This window comes from Acomys minous, assembly GCF_964271855.1.
Source record: "Acomys minous genome assembly, chromosome: 11".
Lineage (NCBI taxonomy): Eukaryota > Metazoa > Chordata > Mammalia > Rodentia > Muridae > Acomys > Acomys minous.
In genome coordinates, this window is record NC_140492.1 from 21,105,521 (window position 1) to 21,120,034 (window position 14,514).

The window sequence follows — 14,514 nt, forward strand, 5'->3', positions numbered from 1 at the left end:
TAACCAAACACTGCATAAGAAGCTACAAGACCAGGTACATACCAGCATATCAAGGCAAGACATCACAACCCAGTGAGATAATAATCCCATGAGTAAGCAAGAGAGTCAGCAACAGTGCCTTGAAATTTTAAATGCCTTTTTTTTTTATTATCAAAACTGCCATAGAAAGAGTGCTTGGCTTAACCCAAGCAATTTCTAAATATACATCAGCCCCCAAAAGATATGACAAGTAGTGTTGAACTCAAAAATATCAGAGGCTCACTAGTCAGAGCTGGAAGAGAATGGAGTGATTATATACTCTTTAAAAATTATATATGATAAGATAGACTTATTAATAAGATGCCTTCCATTTTTTCAAACAACATAAGAGGCAGACTGAGGACTCTTTGCTGCAAAACCTGGACAGCAGCTCATGTCACCTTCCTGATAATCTTGAATTACAGCTGTTGTCCATATGGTAGAAGTGAGGCTGAGGCAGCTTTAGTAACTTGGACAAAGCCATATACCCAGTAGCTGCAGGGGGTTAGGGCTGAGTTCCCACTATGTGCATCATGTATTAAAGAGATTATCATTTCCCTGTTGTATCATCTCAGCACATCTGTCAAAATCCAACTCACCATAAATACATGGGTTTATTTCTCGGTTTTCTATCCTGTCCCATTTTTAAATGTCTGTTTTGTTATAGTACCCCATGTTGTTTTTATTACAGTAGCACTATAAAAACTTTTGAATAAGAGAGTATGATGTTTCCAGCTTTGTGCTTTTTTGCTTAAGATCACTTTGACTATTTAGTAGCCTTCCCACTTCTATACAGTTTTAATTATATTTTCTATTCATGTAAAATTATTTAATCTGCATTTTTATAGAATTGTATTGGATATGTAAACTGCTCTAAGAAGTATAAATATTAATATTAATTATTCTAATTCATGATTATAATGTCCATTGCATAGATTGTAAATCTCTTTCTTTTAAAAAATACATGTTTGTCAGTGTGTGTGTGTGTGTGTGTGTGTGTGTGTGTGTGATGGATGTGTGATTTTGCATGTCATAAAACCAATGTGAAGGTCAGAAGACAACTTTTTGGTAAATAGGTTTATCTTCACACCTTTATGTGGGTTCTGAGTACCGAAGGCTCCATACTTACACAGAAAATTCCTCCATCCACTGAGGCATCTTTCTGGCTTTTATTTCATTTCCTTGTTATTTTTATTTAATAAAATTAATTTCATAAACTTTTATGAGTATGGATGCTTTGCCTACATGCATGTCTATAGTACCCCCTTCCCCACCATGTGTGCCTGGTGCCCACGAAGGGCAGAAAACAGTGTCAAATACTCTAGAACTAAAGTTACAAATGGTTGTGAGAAGCTTCATGGGGAATGGCCTCTAGAAGAGCAGCCAGTGCTCTTACCTGCTGAGCCCTCTCTCCAGCACTTAATTAATTCCTTAAAATACTGATTGTCTGGTGATTAATGAGACATGGTGGAATCCCCAGTATCCAACATTGCTTTATATGCATTCATTTTCTTAGGAACCAATCCACTGAAAGAACAGCATCGGCTCCTTGTTACTGGGCTGAACCATCATGCACCCCGTTCCACAAGGCCCAACCACCTAAGAATTTTTCCATACCAACACTGCCTCACTGTGGACCAAATTTCTAGAACATTAACTTTGGGGGACAGTCAAACCGGGAGAAAAAGAAAGAAAATATGTAGCTCCAAAGGTAGAAAGTCTCAGATAAGAGCAAAAGTTCGCTGTCACAGGGCGGCATATTGACCCAAATTAACTGTAATGTGAATTCTATATTTCAAAATGACTAAAAGAGTAGATTTTAACATTCTCACAAAAATGCTGAAGAACTGATAAATATGTTAATTAGTCTGAGATATATGCATAGAGCATAGCATTGTATATCATATTCTATATATTAGTTTTATTTTTAATTACAAAATTATGAATAAAACAGTTCAATAAATTAATATTTATAAAGCACTGTGGGTAGGTTTATAATAAATAAAGGTGTAACTTAATGATAATATTACAAAGGTGGGAAGGGAAAAAGATTCAGGCTATAGAAGCAAAAATATAATGTACTACTTAAATTAAGTTACTAGTAATATGAACAATAATTTTACAATAAAGATATTAATTATAAGTCTCAAGGCAATCATTAAAAATTAGCTATAAAACCAAACAAATATACAAAACACAACACACTGTTATGCGACTTTTTGAGGAGACATGAATAAACTTCTGCTTTACCAAACAAAGTAGAGATCAATACAGGCTAAAGTAATAATTGCACCTAAGTCCAGTTTAGAGAGCCAACTGCTTCATTGGAATTACTTACAGGAGAACAGGTAATTCCATGGTTACTTTTATGTCAATTTGACACAAGCTAGAGTCATCAGAGAGAAGGGAGCCTCAGTTGAGAAATAATCTTTGTAAGAACAGTCTTCAGTTTTACCCTAGGTCCCCAGGCTCTCTTGTCTGTGGTTTTTGGTCACACAAATAGTATTGGGTATGGGTTCATCTCATGAAGTAGGCCTTAAGTCAAATCAAGTATTGGTTGGTTACTACAGGAGGATTTGTGTCACCATTGCTCTAGCATATCTTGCAGGCAGGATACCACTGTAGAGCAAGGGGTTTATAGCAGGTTTGCTGTTTGTTTTTGTAGTATGCAGAGGAGTACCTTCCTCTTCCGAAGACACTACAGCTTAAAGTGAAGTTTTGGTGTAGGCACCAGCTCAAATTCTCCATGTTCAAAAAGTTGTATAAGTGTTTTCCTCAGCAACAGTGTTTTGCTGTCATCTTTTAGAGAGCAACTTACTGTTTCAGCAACAGCTTGGCCATAAGTCCCTTTTGGCCAGCATCTCAATTAGTTATAACCTAATCCTGTTACTGGAAGCTTCATTTGATGGTAAGGAATGTTTCCCAACTGGACACAATGGATGTTTAAATGTGGATCAGTCAGATGCTGTCTACATGTAACACCCTTGGAATGCACATACACAGAGAGGTTGAGTAAACCTATAGGGAAAAACATTAAAAAACAAAAACAAAAAACAGTCTATCCTGGGAAAAGGCAGATTGACTATTTCAATAGCAAGCCAATTAGTTATAATACAAAAAAGTTAGTTAGAGGAAAAAATTCTACTTTAAATATTAGCAGGAACATACAAACATTCTATAATGCTAAATAAATACAAGGGCACCTAATAGAGCTCAAAAAAAAAAAAAACTCATTCTTCAATAACAGAAAAATACACATTATTATAATTAAAGTGAGAAAACCTCAATTAAAAATGGACAAAGTTTGAAAAGATACCTCAGATGGCCCCAGAGTACATGAAAGCACAATAAATACTACTGGGCATTAGGGAGATGCAAATCAGAATAGCATCAAGTGCTATTCCAACCAAGTGATAGAGCTAGAGTTAAAAGGAAAGATACTGAGCAAATGGGAAAACTAAAACCTGAATGTGCTGTAGTAGAAATGTAAAATGCTATATATACTTTGAAAAAATAATCATTTCATCCAGAAGAACATCTGTAGAGTCAAAGGCAGAATTAAAAAATGAGTCAGCGATTCCAATACTTGGTATTACCCAAGATAACTGAAAAAGAAAGTTCCATGACAAAGCATAGACACAAAAGTTCTTAGTAACATTACTCACCATTGTCAAAATGAAGAAGTAACCCAAATCCCCATCCACTGATGAATGGTTAAGTATAGCAATGGAAAATTACATAGCCTTTCAAAGGAGTCTGCCACATGAACCTTGTAAACACAGTGCTAAGAGAAAGAAGCCAGGTAAATAATCATGTCATATACTGTCATTTCTACTTTAAAATGATAACTCTAGAGTGGAAGGATTGCTCAATAGTTAAGAGCATGTTCATTTCCCAGCACCTATGTTTGGTGACTCACAAGCAGCTGTAAGTTAAGTACCAGGGGTCTGACACCATCTTCTGGCTTTTATATATGCCTAAATCTTATATACATATTACCACAGAACCACCTACACAATCAAAAAATCTTAACTTGGTAAATCTTGTAGAGTTTATTGATTATATTGCAATAGACCTGATACAAAAATGTTTCATGTTTTTCAATTTAATTCATGCAGAATGGGTTCTGGGCCTTGGAAATATTTAAAAGCACATCAAAAATGCATTATTCACAAAAGGGTTGAAATTAACAGTTATGTGCCCCCAGATAGTGACCCTCTGTCTTACATGTCCACTAGACCATCCAGAGAATTTCAAAATCTCTTTAAGTTCATCTAGAACACAGCCTTGGCAGTAGGATTTTTAAATCTTGATTTTTGTAATTGAAGCCAAGTGGAGATATATGGCTCTTAGTTGTGCTCCATCTAAATTTTTAGCCAGGCATTAGTACCTACTGACTTCTTTTATATGTCACATAAATGTCAACCACAGATATTCAATATACCCACATGAATCTCAAATCTAGCCTACTCAAAAGAAACTCATGTTCTGCCTGAAACCATATGTTATACCATCATCCATCCAGAACCAGATTTCTTCTCCTGCATACTTTGCACGCACCAGTTAATCCATTACATCAACCATTGGTGACAAGACATACTTAACACATGTATTCTCATCCCTTCATCTAATCTACCACACTGTGTACCTGTATGTGTTTACATACAATCAATAACAATGTTTCTAATTCAATATTTGGTCTCTTCTACTCTATTACAAAGACTGTTTGGAAGATATTCTACAACCCCAACGTGATGATACAATACTCCAGTTTCAAAGCCCTTCCTTTCTTCTTCCATACTTTCTGGATGAAATCCAAGCTTCATTCAAACTGACTTAAAGCATTCATTTTGTAGTCCACGAATTTACCACTCCTGCCTCATTACACTTTCCTCTACTGTAGGCAGATAGCTATCACATTTTCCAATGTGATCTAGGCAAATCATGTTTGAATTGGTCAAATTCTTTTTTTTTTTTTTTTTTTGTCATCTCTAGGACACTCTCCAACCATTGCTGAAGCTTTTAGCCTTTGAGACTTAGCTCAGCTGTTAATCTTTTCTGAACAGACACCCTTGGATACCCTCAGTGCAGATTAATTTCCTGCCATGCTTTCTCATGTCACCCTAAGAGTTCTCTCACCTGCAAAAGCTAAGTGTTTACTCCTGTGAAACTGATGGCTCTCTAGGGCAGAAAGTACAACCTCTGTACTGAGTAAGAAGACAACGTTTAGGAAATAATTAATAACCTAAAATGCATAATCAACAAATGGTTAGCTTCATTGATTTTTTCAGATTATATAAAAAGTATTGGAATATGATTCCCATATATCATTATAATTTCTATTTTAAAATAATATACAGTTGTATTACTGCATATGTCCATGCATTTTTGTTTATTTTATATATAAATGAATATATTCAACTATATATACCTGTAAACATAATCACTGACTGTTGCTGGTTTATACCTTACATTTTTGCAACTATACAATTGTTCAAAAGCAATGTTTATTTAGAAGAAAACTTACTTGCAGTTGACATTTTCCAAAATCTTCTCAGAATCCATCCAGATAAGACAATAAAGCATCTATCTTCTGACCCTGGCCATGGGTAGCAGAATATGACTTCTAGCCAGCCATGAGATCAAGCCAACACTCTCAACTGTACTGTGCTGCCAGGCTATGTTTGGTAGATTAAAATCACTTTAATTTGTAATTTTTGGGCTTACCATAGCTTTGTCATGGATCACTCCTTATGAAGCTGGACATGCATGTACACAACCACGGAGTGTTAACAATAGCCCTCTATAGCATGTCCATGTGGACATTGTTAATGCTTATGGTTTATGTTTTGCTTTGTTAACATGCTACCATTTACAATGAAGATAATTTTAAATCCACACTGATTTAACTTTCTTCAGCTGATGCTAGTGTTGGAGTCTCTCCATTGTGAACCTAACAGAACATTTTCCTGTTCTTCTGTCTCTCTATTCCATTGCTGAATTGGTCTCAAAACTCTATAGACAGGCTAGAAACTGCCCAGGAAATTGTGAGTTTGGCAGAGGTTTTGGAAGTAGGTACAGCTTAGAGGATTCATCCTTTTCTGCTTCTATCCATCATACCCTCCAAGGATGAAGGATGTTACTAAAGTATTAATTTGTAGTGATATAGAAAAAGAGTGAGTATTTTGAATTTCTCATGATTTCAGTCCTTAGGGTCACCATTTTGAAGCCATAACTAACTACCTACAGGTCTTTTAATATGGAAGAAGATGTTAAGAAACAGGAAAAAGAAAATGTTATGATATATTTCTTAATTCATTGCTATATGAGAGAATTTCCATTTAAATGAAGTGAAAAAGACTGCATTAAAACTCAAATACATATTCAAGAGTAAATACTGTATTTAAACATTTACTCAAATTTATACTTAACATCTTCAGAGTAGCAATAGTTCCTTGAGAAAACAGCACCCATTAAAGCAATTAAAATTATGTTAAGAATCACAAAACATTCTGGTACCAATTTAGAGTGAGACGCATTATTCTCCTGATTAAAAGATTAATCTGAATGAAGCTTAGGAGCATTATATCTGAATGTCATAACTGAATTTTATTTCCATTGAGAAAGTGTTTCATATTTATAAAACTTGTAAAACATTATGAAATATTACTTGGCTTTTTTATTCAAGCTTTAACACACAACATGAAACAATACATGACAGAAAATGTTTAAAAAATAGAGACACAGTAATTATTCGATGACTTAGAGGGTCTAAGAAGACGAATCTTAATACCAGCACTAGTGAACTGAAAAACAATTCAGTTCATACATTTTCCAAAAGGTGGTGTATTTATCACTGAATGTGAGCTGAGAACAGAAGGATTATCTAGGGAGCAATTAGAAGAAATGGTAGACCCAGCTCTACTCTTGGACTGTGGCAGGTGGAGATCGGAGAACTGCTAGGGTTTGAGGTCACAGTGAGCTACCTACTAAGTGTGTTCTATTCTATTTAATGAGACTTTGTCTCAGATGAATACATAAATGTATTTCTTCTCCCATACTGTTCAGCAGAAGGTCTGTATATTTAACCAGAGATTTGACTAGAGTGTGAGACAAAGCTTTTCAGTATTAGAAAATGCCAATGCCAGACCACTGAATCAGATATTCCAAACATAAATTACAGCAACTACATATTTATACATTTACACTGAAATTCCTATTACTCATCTAGTTAGCATTAATGATGTAGCTAACCAGACTCAAATCGTCCAGAGTTTCTAAAGGTCTTGCGTTACAATCCTAAGTGGTATAGCTTGGAAAAAATATGCCTTCCTTTAATTTCCACAACTAGAACAGACATTCTTACTTGGAGCTATAGAGATAGCTCAGTGGTAACAAGAGAGTACTGCTCTTATGAAGGACCTGATTTGTTTCTCACCACCAACTCTCTCCTCTCTCTGTCTCTCTGTCTCTCTGTCTCTCTCTGTCTCTGTCTCTGTCTCTCTCTCTCTCTCTCTCTCTCTCTCTCATAAACACACACACACACACACACACACACACACACACACAAATATTTTTAAAGATACACATTATAAGAATTTTAGGACTTTTTTTTTTGCAAAAATAATGCAAATATTATAAGGCAAATATCACTACCATTCTATTCTTTATTTCTACTTGAGAATTGCATAGCCTATCCTTACAACATTGACAAGGCAATGAAACCAGTATTAACCAAATAAGTGTGAACAGAAATGACAAATAATTAGCGCTAGTATGATGCAGTGAACACCTTCCAGGTGTATATGTCCTTTGCCTGTGAGATAAGTAGTACAATGGGACAGCCATTTATTGGAATACTCTGGACACCTGAGGCTATGCCTGAGTGTAGAGTCGCTCCTAAACATAGAACAAAGGTAGCATGAGCCGAATCCACAATGATTCTGGTATTGCATATATGATTTTGTATGTAAGTAAGGCCTGCCTATTTCTACCATAAACACTAACTACAACTTTATCCATAATAGATGACTCAGGCATAGGAAGTGTGTGGCATGAGAATGGACCATGTGCAAGTGGCATGGTCACCAGCATTAGGTATGACTGGTGTGAGGACATTGGATGTCACAGGATAAACATTATTCTCGTCAACAGTGAAGAGTCAACAAATTACGCCTAAAACTCAAGGAAATGGTAACAAGACCATGAGCTGAGCTTTGAGTCTTATTTCTGACATTGACACAAAAGATATTTCCACCATGACAAGTACATAAAGTAATCAACTAAGACCATTTATTTAATTTTCTTTTGGAGGAGTCACACCACACAAGTTTAGGACAATGGGATCAGTGGGATCAGTGGGATCGTGGGATCAGTGATCCCAGGTAAATGTACTTGTTACTAGCGGACTGGTTAGGAATTGATGGGAGACGATTCCAGCCTTCAAGGACTCCTAAGGGAACAGATACACAGTTGGTTATAGCTGCAGAAGATCAGGCTTCTTATTTCCTACCCCCGAGAATCTCCATTTTTACACATAAACTAAATTTCTTCAACTATTGAGTTCTGATAAAAATGATGTTTTTCAATTGTAACATACACACACACACACACACACATGCACACACACACACACATACACATGAGAGAGAGAGACTGATTTTTTTTTATTTCCACCTAAAAGTTTTACACAAGGGCAAGAACTCAATCAGTTTTTCTCATAACAATTGAATTTCTCTAGCTATAGCACAGGTTTTTGAATGGGCCTCTGTCCCTTCTTAAAAGACACACACATGCACACATGCACACATGCATGCACATGCACACATGCATACACACACACATGCACACACATGCACACATGCATGCACACACACACACACACACACACACACACACACACACACACACACACACACGTACATTCTAGAACCACTGTGGAACTACTAAAATGGTTAGAATCAAATAGGATGATGTTACCGGTGTCTTCTGCCTTACAGTAGGTCATGTGCATGACACATAGTTGAGAAGGACAAAAAGGAAAAGTATCACCTTCTAACATTTATTTTCTTAGTAGAAGAAATTATCTTTCAAATCCTTTTGCTGACAGTGTCAAGTTTATAGCATCACACTCTCCACAGCCAGAAGGAAAGTCAAACACATTATACTACCAAGAAGACATTAGCTAATAAAGAAAAATGATTAATCGATATCTGTGTGCAGCACATGGAAGCAAATAGAGAAAGTCTACATTAGCTCCACAGTGGAAACCACTTTGTAGAGAGAGCACTTCTAAATCCACTCTGTCATCCTTTATTTAGCAAATGTGAGCTTTTCTTCTTTCTCAGCTAACAGCCAAAAATAATTAACACAGAGTTTACATGTACCAGCAAAGTGCTGTGTTGAGAAAAAGCAGAAATTGTACAGACCCTGTGGCCAAGCAGTTTGCTGCCAGAAATAGAACTGTGAACATCAGTCTGATTGGAAATGCTGCTGTGTGGGGTAAAGGTGGCTGAGATTAGGAAATCAGGCTAACATTTTCCATATTCACAGCCTATGGAAGGTCCTCAGAGTGTGTCATCAAGAGAGAAATGCATTAAACAAAAAGGGAATTGAAGGCTTTCTCTTGATGGTGCCCTTCTTTATTTATATTGAGGTGCAATATTTTAAGCTTGGTATAGCTTTGTTTGCCTGTCTGAATTGAACAGGGTACATAAGGCCATGTAGTTCCTCATCCCTGCTTCCACTGACACATAAAAAGGGGCCCCAGACAGGTTAAGTGATTGTCTTATGTCAGCAACCAGGGATGAACAGAAGAAAGTGTCAAAGCCATGCCTCCTGGTTCCTAGCTAATGGTCCCTTCACCACACTTGGCTTCAGAGAATCTGGAAGAGTTTAATTGTGATGCTGGGAATGATGTCACACAGGAGAAGGCAGGTGGTCTCCAGGGACCATCAACTTCCCATTTTGGAGAGGGCAATTTTTCTTCTCCAAAGAAAGAAAGAAAGGTATTCATATGTGCAAATCTGTGAACTTCTAATATGTCAAAAGACATGTCAAAAGGAAAAGCAAGTGGTTTCATGTTCATGTCTTTTTTTCTTTTACTATAGAGAATCTAAATATGATCATTCTTAATGGAAAAACAAAGTACATTTCAACACAGCTGAACTTCAGCTCTTATGCTGAATCAATATTCCTACAAGCAAATACCCCTTTCTGAACAGGCCTTGGTATACAAAGTAAAGCAGTTGGGAAGGTGGGAGTAGTCATCCTGGGAAGCTTGGAGAGGAAGTGACCTCATGCGCCATAAGATGCCCTTAGCTGATAGAGACATAGCTTGCAGGGAAGGTGGGGTGTTGTTAAGGGGTAAGACTGTTTCCATAATAATGTTCATTTTGTTTTGCAAAATGGACAAGCCTTTTAGCACTACACAAATGGTTAAATGATAAAAGACATCACCCTACCCCCTTCCCAAAATAAATACTTCTACACTACACTGTCATGGACAATATTTCTCCATTTGTAGGTATCCTTTGTCTCAAAACACAATCTGGCTTACCAGTTTCCTTCTCCTTACATACATCTCAAAGCCTGAATAGATCCCGGAAACTAGATGACCCAGTCACAAAAGTGCTGACCTTGACCTTCAGAAACCAAAACTAGGATTTGTGTAGCCATGGAACTATACAAAATCTCAGAGAAAATGAAATAAAAAAGAATAGGCAGAGTTTTCCAAAGGCAATTAATACTCATTTGGATAGGTAGACCAACAGATAAATAATACAGCCAAAGCAACAGCTAAGCAGGAGATGCCCATTAAGCTGCTGACTCCTTATGAGCCTTAAGTGGTTATAGGAAAAGTCTTCTTAAATTAATATCACAGCAATATCAATCTTTGACAAGACATTCAAAATGTGAACTTCCATGCTTTATGTGGCTTTGCCTTGATCTTTTAATTTAGAATTTTGCTAGTGTTGGGAAGAAAGAGGAGCAACAGATTTCTGTTTAGTCAAGAAATATGATCCAGGGAAAATGTCTTATTTACCTTTAATTGTAATGTGCTCATGTGTGGCCATTTTTTTTTCTCTGTGCTCCTTCTCATGGGGAAAAAGCAGACACAGCTGTGTAATAATATTAATGAGGTTATGAGCTACCAGTGAAGAAACTGAAAATGAGTTTTGTGGAACTTGTGGCATAAATAAAAATTTGTTGCTATCAAGGGAGGGAAATTTACATAATTAATATCTAATGGCTTCAGCAGGGTGTGTGTGTCTTTAAATCTCAACTGACACCCATTAAAAAGAGCTATTTAAAAGGTTGGGTAAAGGTGTTGGAGAGATGGCTAACAGGTAAGAAACCTTGTTCAGTTCCTAGTCTCCAGGTTGGGTGGTCCGCAACCACCTATAACTCAAACTAGAGGCAATCTGACACCCTCTTCTGACTGCTAAGGGTACTTGGAGGTATATGAACATACCTTATTCCACATTTTTAAAACTTAGGTAAAACAAAGACAAGAATAAAGTTTAGTTTTGCTATAACAAAATGAAACAAATCTATAACTAGATTTTGTAAAAGGGGGAACAAAGATATAATCACTATGACTTAGATGTCTCTAGTCAGTTTTAAGTATTGCAGATGTGATAAATACAGATTTATTTGCATTTTTCTATCTAGAGACATCCAGTTAGACCAGCACCACTTCTGGAAGATGTTATTTTTTCCCCATTATCTGATTTTGGCTTCCTTTAAAAAGTGAAGTGTCCATATGTGTGTGGTTTATTTCTGGGTCTTCAATTTCATTGATCAACCAGCCTATTTCTATGCCAGTACCATGTTGTTTTTATTACTGTCACTCTACAGTACAGGTCGAGATCAGGGATGGAGATTCCTCTGGAAGATCTTTTTGTTGTACAGGATTGTTTTAGCTATTCTGTTTTGTTCTTTGGGTTTTTTTTAATATAAAATTGAGACTTGATCTTTCAAGGTCTGTAAATAAGTGTGTAGGTATTTTGATAGGGATTGCTTTGAATCTATAGATTGCTTTTCATAAGATGGAGATGTTTACTATTGATCTTTCCATCTTCTGATATCTTCTTCAATTTCTTTCTTCAAAGACTTGAAGTTTTTATTTTATTTTTCCACACATAAGGCTTACACTTGCTTGGTCAGCTGGGGACCTGAAGTCAGATCCACTTTTATTTCACAACATGGGGTCTCCTGTAGGTTGGTGATTTGTGGCCCACAGGTCAGTCTGGGACACTAGCAGCCAGGTGTGTGGCTAGACACTGTAGACTGTATGAGTACCTACAGAAACTCAGGGACTATTCTGTGGATTAGCTAGGTGACCAAGGCCAGTCCCACCCATGTTCCACACCCTGTAGTCCCCTTTCACCTGGGAAACACCAGCACTGGTGTTTTGGAGCTCTCAGTTTGATTCTTCGGTCATTGTGCAGTCACTGTTGTCCTGTTGATCAGACACTGTGTGATCGGAGCCAGCATCTTGGAGTCCTCCCCCTAAATATGGTTTCATAAACATGTTTTTATATTATTATTATTATTATTTTATTCACATTACATGCTGATTGTTATCCCCTTGCTCTTATCTTCCAGTTCCCACCCTCCTTCCCTCCCTCCTTCCCTCCCTCATTCCCTCCCTCCCTCCTTCTTGTGCCCTATTCCCATTCACTAGACTTCTGATGGGGGGGGCTCATCCCCTACTGTTTGACCACAGTCTATCAGGTCTCATCATGGTAGCCTGCATTCCCTTCCTGTGTGTGCCCCTTTGGGATTCTACTTACACCTATCAGATTGGCTAAGATAAAAACTCAAGTAACAGCACATGCTAGCAGGCATGTGGAGAAAGGGGAGCATTCCTCCATTAGCGGTGGGATGGTGAACTTGTACTACCACTTTGGAAATCAATCTGGCGCTTTCTCAGAAAATTGAGAATAGCGCTACCTTAGGACTCAGCTATATCACTCCTGGGCATATATCCAAAAGATGTTATACCATACAACATGGACATATGTTCAACTATGTTCATAGCAGCTTTGTTTGCAATAGCTGGAATCTGGGAACAATCTAGATGTCCCTCAACTGGAGAATGGATGTTGAAACTCTGGTACATTAACCACATTTTAAACTGCCATTCAAAAACAACAAATATATATATATCTTTTCAGATGAATCTTCTAAGTTCCAAAGTCTCTATAATCTGAGGAAAAAAATTTTAATAAAATATTTATTTTCATTATATCCAGTGAACTCTTACTGTTTTTGTTTTATTTTACTTTATATTTTAAAAATTTCATTTGCACAATTTTCTTCACACTACCATCAAGAAAGACACTGATACAGAGGCAGCTGAGAACTGTTTTCCTTAATTTTAGATACAACTCTAGAATCCATTAAGAGGAGAAATCTAAGCACACAGGCAGACACATAATGGGGTGGATGCTCTCTTGTAACTAATCCAATAACCCTATGAATCATCTCATTGCTGAACACATCTAAGTTTCAGTTACAGAAAAAGTAAGAAAAAAATGTGACACCAGGCACGACTCTGTGCATAGAGGTTTCTGTGCACGTCCGTTTGCGTGCCTTCAGGCTTCAGTGGGGACAGAATGAAGAGGGTGAGGAGCACCGTGGTTTGATCTTTCACAAAGGAAGTTCTTTGAGAGCATATCCTGTGGTGCATCTACACGTTACCTACAGAATTGTACGCAGCATCCTGCAGGCTCACTGAATGAAGGGGGAGCCAGTGAAAGCAAAGATCACTGCACTCCTAGTCAAAGGAAGTGGCTTGCAGTCCTAGTTCCACGACTTGAGCAAGTCACCCAAACTCTCCTTATCTTGAAAATGATAAAAATAAATCCTGTCTACCTAAAGGGCTAGGGAGAAGAACAAAGGAAGCAACGGCTAGGTGCACATAAATATTTAAGCTAGAGCTCATTAGTTGAGAATTTCAAGTAATCCTTACTCATTTAATAAATATATTTTTCAGACCAAGTACACATCCATTATAATTATCATTTCAGGAATTTCACTTGCGGACTACCATTTCTTAATGTCATCCACATTGTCTTCTCCAGAGAGAGACAGAGTGGACTTTAATTCCTTCAAACCTTACTAGCTACCAGCAGCACTTTGGGATGGTAGCAAATGAAACTGCTTAATGAGGTGGAATTAAAGCAGCGAAGAAAAGAATTAATGGAACAGGAAGCTGTGATGTGGGGGGAGCAGGAATATCTGGACAAAACATAAATTGTTTAAGCACCAGAAACTCCATTCACTAGCTGTCTTATCAGCTGAATGGTTTCCCCCCGCCCCAGTTAAATGTTGAATTATTTACCTCTAATATCTCAGAAGGTAACTTTATTTAGAATTAGGGTCTGTAAATAAATAAGTAACTAAAATAAGTCCTAATCCAGCCTGATGGGGATGAAGTATCCTAACAAGCAGAAGAAATGAGATCACAGATAAGGTAGGAACACCATC

General features: G+C 37.1%; 1 long non-coding RNA gene across 4 annotated transcripts in view; it reads right to left on the reverse strand.

The window, feature by feature from the left end:
* The window catches only part of LOC311608403, a 201,330-nt gene that overhangs the window by 133,177 nt on the left and 53,639 nt on the right, over positions 1–14,514 (reverse strand). For 3 of the 4 annotated variants that reach the window (XR_014782951.1, XR_014782952.1, XR_014782953.1), the window contains exon 3: positions 12,410–12,525. This is a non-coding gene — a long non-coding RNA (uncharacterized lncRNA). Of the gene's footprint in view, positions 1–8,319; positions 8,471–12,409; positions 12,526–14,514 lie in introns of those variants that run through there. The other variant, XR_014782954.1, reaches the window with a different exon arrangement.